The sequence below is a fragment of the Macadamia integrifolia genome, unplaced genomic scaffold (genome assembly GCF_013358625.1).
Source record: "Macadamia integrifolia cultivar HAES 741 unplaced genomic scaffold, SCU_Mint_v3 scaffold2123, whole genome shotgun sequence".
NCBI classification, from domain to species: Eukaryota; Viridiplantae; Streptophyta; class Magnoliopsida; order Proteales; family Proteaceae; genus Macadamia; species Macadamia integrifolia.
The window spans coordinates 53,591-59,710 of record NW_024868526.1 but is presented as its reverse complement, the minus strand read 5'-3'; positions in this window follow the sequence as shown (position 1 = coordinate 59,710).

Genomic DNA, 6,120 nt, shown 5'->3' with positions numbered 1-6,120 from the left:
AGCCTGAAGGGGGAAAGACACATCCAAGACTTGGAAGAGGCGTTCCAAGTGCTGCGACGGTACGGCATGAAGCTGAACCCGACAAAATGTGCCTTCGGAGTAGCCTCGGGGAAGTTCCTCGGCTTCATCGTCTCGGAAAGAGGAATCAAAGCCAACCCAGTCAAAATACAAGCCATTCGGGACATGATGTCACCCCAGAACGTAAAGCAAGTCCAGGAGCTGACGGGTCGGGTAGCCGCCCTCGGAAGATTCATGTCTCGGTCTGCAGATAGATGCCTTCCTTTCTTCAAAGCGCTGAAAGGGGCCAAAAGGTTCGAGTGGACGGAGGAGTGCGAAAAATCTTTCAAACAATTGAAGGAGTACTTGGCCGCACCCCCACTGCTGACAAAGCCGAACACCGGGGATGCCTTACAGCTGTACCTTGCTGTATCGGCAGTTGCTGTAAGCGTCGTACTGACGAAAGAGGAAGGAAGGCAACAACGGCCAATATACTACGTCAGCCGAACCCTTCTAGATGCCGAGACAAGATACCGAAAGGCGGAGAAAGTGGCGTACGCCCTCGTGACGGTGGCAGGAAAGTTGAGGCCATATTTTCAGTCACATACGGTATGCGTACTCACCGACCAGCCCCTGAAGAAAATACTGCAGCGACCAGATATGTCCGGTCGTCTGGTAAATTGAGCCATAGAGCTGGGAGAGTTCGACATCAAGTACAAGCCGAGAACCGCAATTAAAGCACAAGCCCTCGCAGACTTCATAGCGGAGACGACGATCCCCGATGACCAGCAGGAATCTGCCGAGGAACGAGCAGATGAGGCTTGGACACTGTATGTGGATGGGGCTTCCAATAGCAATGGAAGTGGCTCTGGAATTGTGTTGGTAAGCCCCGAAGGCTTCAAAGTAGAATGCGCCCTACGGTTCGACTTCGACGCCTCCAACAACGAAGCAGAGTACGAAGCGATAATAGCCAGAATTAATCTGGCTCAGGCTTTGATGGTGAAGGAACTAGTAGTGCATAGCGACTCCCAACTCGTGGTGCGGCAAGTGAATGGTGAATATGAGGCCAAAGAGCAGAGGATGGCCGAATACTTGAACACGGTGCGAGAAAGGTCAGCAACTTTCAAGGAATTTGAGGTAAAGCAGGTGTCACGAGAAGAGAATGCTAGCGCAGACGCACTATCACAGCTGGCCACTTCCGACTTCGTAGAACTTGGACGAGCGGTGTATTTCGAAGTACTACCACAGCCAAGCATCGAGAAACCCCGCGAGGTGTTACCCGTAGGTGAAAACGGCCAAAGCTGGATGGACGCCATAATAGAATACCTCAAGGAGGGGAAGCTCCCAGAGAACAGGGACGAAGCAAGAAAAGTAAGAATGAGGTCAGCGTGCTTCTTCCTGAAGGATGACACGCTATACAAGATAGGGTTTACCTCACCATACCTCAAGTGCCTGGATTCCTCCGACGGTGAGTACGCGCTCCGGGAAGTGCATGAAGGGATATGTGGCCAACACCTTGGAGCCCGGGCCCTGGCTCACAAAGTACTAAGGCAGAGCCTGTACTGGCCGACAATGAGAAAGGACGCAGAATCACTGGTCAGGAAATGCGTCAAGTGCCAGATGTTCGCCCCCGTACCTAGGCTACATTCTACCGAGCTATCGTCCTTATCTAGCCCAGTACCGTTCGCCATGTGGGGGATGGACATCTTAGGCCTGTTCCCCCTGGCCACGAGACAAAGGAAGTTTGTCGTGGTGGCAGTCGACTACTTCACGAAATGGGCGGAAGCCAAAGCCCTAGCGACGATAACAGAAAAGAACATAAGGGACTTCTTCTAAAGGGCGGTGGTATACAGATTCGGAATCCCCCAGGTCGTGGTTACGAACAATGGAACTCAGTTTGCCAATCCAACCTTCGACGCGTTTTGTGAAGCTCTCGGCATCAACCACAGGAAAACCTCCGTCTGATATCCCTCGACCAATGGGCAAACAGAAGTAACAAACCGTACGTTACTCCAAGGGATAAAAAAGAGGCTAGATGATGCCAAAGGACTATGGGCAGACGAGTTGCACCACATTCTCTGGGCTTACCGCACCACTGAGAGGTTAGCTATCGGAGAAACGCCCTTCATGTTAACATACGACACTGAAGCTGTACTCCCAGTGGAGATAGGGGCTATTACCCATCGGATTCGGTACTACAACGAAGACGAAAATGACGGAGGACTCCGGGCAAACTTGGACCTCCTGGCAGAAACCAGAGAAGCTTCACAAGAAAGGATCGCCGCCTACTAGCGGAGGGTCGCTAGGCACTACAACACCAAGGTCCAGAAGAACGAGTTTAGGCAGGGCGACCTTGTCCTCAGAAGGGCGGAAGTGTCTGACCCAAGACGTCAAGGGAAGCTAGATCCAAACTGGGAAGGTCCCTACAGAGTCTCGAGGGTAATACGACCAGGGTCCTATCACCTAGAGACTACGGGGGGAGTAAGGGTACCCCGATCGTGGAACTCCGATAATCTAAGAAAATCCCACCAGTAGTAAAGTGGCGGGCACGCACTCTTGTCATCTGTAAATTTTTCCCGTCTGTCGTTCTTTGCAATTATTGTCCTTTTGAACCTTAAGTTGTAATTCATCTTGAAATCCGCAAGATTTTATGGATAATACGAGAGCTGGTTTACGGCAACTGAGAATTCTCCAGGCTGATTACCTCTAACCCTGCGGAACGGATGACTGAAGGTCCACACCTTGGTGGAGGCACAAACAATGCTAGGTTGACCCGGCCGAATCACCCCTTCGGCTCGGAGTTCGGCCATAGCCGAACAGACTTGACCGAAGGGCTAGCATCTAACAGACCCTTCGGCTGGAGCCGAGGGTACACTTGGTGATTCTAACTATCGGACGGTCGACCTTCGGTGAACCTTTCGGCCTGAGCTGAAAGAAAAATACTTGGTGTATTGCTTGGTGATCCTGACTATTGGACGGTCGACCTTCGGTGAACCCTTCGACCTTCGTCCGACTTACTAGCAGGTCGACCCTTGGTGAAGACCTAGCATCTAATAGACCCTTCGGCGGGAGCCGAGGGTACACACGGTGGATTGCTTGGTGATTGACTATTGAAGGGTCGACCTTCGGTGAACCCTTCGGCTGGAGCCGAAGGCAAAACACTTGGATTGCTTGGTGATTGACTATCGAATGGTCCACCTTTGGCCAATTCATGCGTCTAGCAAATCCTTCGGCTCGAGCCGAGAGGGAAAACACTTGTAAAATATTGCTAGTGATAACAGGGTCGGCCTTCGTCTGACTTACTAACAGGTCGACCCTCGGCCAAGTCTCGGGGCCATGCGCCTAAGAAGGTCAACTAGGGTTTCGGCCCTCTGCAATTATTTACGAATCAAAGATCATTAAATGGACAGGAGTTGGAAAAAGAACGATTGCATTCATAAAGCCCGAAGGCAAGGATTACATACGAAGCCCGAAGGCAAAGATTACATTTAAGGCCCGAAGGCTAGTTACATAACAAGAAGGGGGTAGTCTGCGCTGAGGCCTCGTCTTCGGCGGGGAGTGCCTCCTGGTCCGAACCTCCACGACCAGGGGTCGGAGGGACTTCCCTATGCAGCTGGACCTCACCTTCCTCGCTGCAGCCTCCACCGTCGCCGTCTGCAACCTCGGTGGCCGATGGCACCGCCTCCACATCGTCGTCCTCGAAGATGAGGCCGCTGTCTGCGAAGGAAACCCCGGGGTAGCGCCCGAGGACCCAATCTCGGACCTCGGTAGCGCCCATTGTGTACCCCGGGGAGATGGCGTTCTTGATCTCCTCCCTGAAGGCCTCGGAGGACCGATACTTCTCGACCCCTCGGGCCTCGGATTCCTGAATGCGGGCCCTCACTTGTGACTTCAACTCCGAGAGCTTCCGATCGCACTCTCGGCGCTCGAGGGCTAGGTCCCTCTCCAGGTGCTCCACCTTCTCGAGGAGGGTGGTGCGCTCGTTGTCTAGGGAGACCTTCTCCCTCTCGCTGACTTCAAGCTCCCGACACATGGCCTCGGCTCGAGCCGCCAGCTGACCCATCTGGTTCTGAGCCTGCACGAAGCACCGAAGGTCAGAATGCAAAAAAAAAATATATAGTACAAGTCAAAAAAGGGGCAGGAGGACCGAAGCTTACCCCCGCCATGTAGATGCACGCGGAGGTGATCAGTGCCGCCGTCCCTTGCTTCTGGGCTTCGGTGGCATCTCGGGGAAGACTCCCCTTCATCACCAACTCTCTGGCAACCCGTCCGACGGCCAGAGTGTCGTCTTCCTTCACCGACCATTGTGGGACGAACCCCACCTCAGCCCTCGTCGACGAGACCTTCGGGCCTCGGGAGGCAGCGGCGGATGAAGGGTCTTGAGCAGGTCCGTCTCTAGGAGCAGCAAGGGCTTGGACAGCCTCGGCAGTCGACCCCTCCACCCTGGGCCTCTTCTTCGGGGTCTCGGAAGACGGTCCCGTCTTTTCCTTCCTCTTGGACTTCGGCTGTTGGGGGGCGTCACGTGCCTTGGCTTCCTTTATCTTTGCCTGTCTTGCAGCGGCGGCGGCCTTAGCCTCGGCTCTGGTAACTTGCACTGCAAGAAGAAGCAAGAGTATTAGTACGAAGGACCGACACTCGAAGGAAGCAGACGGAGGCTAGCCTAACTCACCCGGGCTAAGCCCGAACTTGAAGAGGATGGCGTCGGACTTGAGGCAGTCGGCCTCGACTGGAGAACAGCCTTCCTGCCGCCTCGCCATCGCCAACGACTCCGCGTCTGCCCCGAATAGGGCAGGGGCGGAGTTCACATCCCTAAGGTCCGGGATGTCCCAGACCGTGCCGAAGGGCACCCCCTCGGTCGACTTCACAAAGAAATACTTTTCCTTCCATCCGTGGATGGAAGTCGGGTAACCCTTCAGGAGCCGAAGGTCCTTTCGGGGGCAAAAATAGTACCAGCCCGTAAGTCCCTTGCAGGCCTGAAGAAGAAAGCAGTTGATGAAAAGTTGAAGGGAGAGGGGCCTCTTGTGCCGAACGAAGAAGATGACGAAGCTTAACGCTTGTCGCCACCCGTTCGGCGTTAGCTGGGTCGGGCTTACCCCATAGTGCCGAAACACTTTGGTAAAGAAGGGGTGGAGGGGCAGCCGAAGGCCTGCCTTGAAGGCCTCCTTGTACGGGCACAACTCCTCGGGGTTCCGATAGCTGGCTCGGTCAGAAGGTCTGGGCAGACGGAGCTCGAAAGCATCCGAAACACCGAAGGAGGCCCTCAGCTCCTCCAGTTCTGGTTCGTCCATCGTGGAGACGATCCTGAGGGCCTCAACTTCCAGGGGCTCCTGGGTCTGGGCTCGGGCGTCGAGCACCCTCTCCCTGAACTCCTCACCGTTGGAGCCACCCTTGGACCCCGACGGTGAGGCCGCGGACGATGAGTCGCGGGAGGAGGGAGAGTCGGTGGAATCCGAGGACATCCCTCGGACTTCCCCAGGACTCCTATACCTACGTCTTGGTCTTGACCTCTCGCGGGACGATGGGCTGTAGCCCGACGAGGAAGACATCACTTACTTGTTGCTAAGCTAGGGAAGAAGAGGACGAAGGCTAGAAGGGGATCCGAGGCCGAAGGTGAGCTCTCCGAAGGGAAAAAAGAAAGGTTGCCCCACAAATGGCCCCCCACACTATATAGATGGGGGAATGGCGGTACGACTTCCCGAGCATTAATGGCACCGCCACGTCAGGGTACGAAGCCTCGAGGTTTGCGCCCGAACGGACCTAGCAGACGGTCTCACCTTCGGTTGGGAGTTCGACCAAAGCCGAACGGACCTGACCGAGGGTCCCTCCTTCGGTTGGGAGTTCGGCCAAAGCCGAACGGACCTGACCGAGGGTCCCTCCTTCGGTTGGGAGTTCGGCCAAAGCCGAACGGACCTGACTGAGGGTCCCTCCTTCGGTTGGGAGTTCGGCCAAAGCCAAACGGACCTGACCGAGGGTCCCTCCTTAGGTTGGGAGTTCGGCCAAAGCCGAACGGACCTGACCGAGGGTCCCTCCTTCGGTTGGGAGTTCGGCCAAAGCCGAACGGACCTGACCGAGGGTCCCTCCTTCGGTTGGGAGTTCGGCCAGAGCCGAACGGGCCTGACCGAG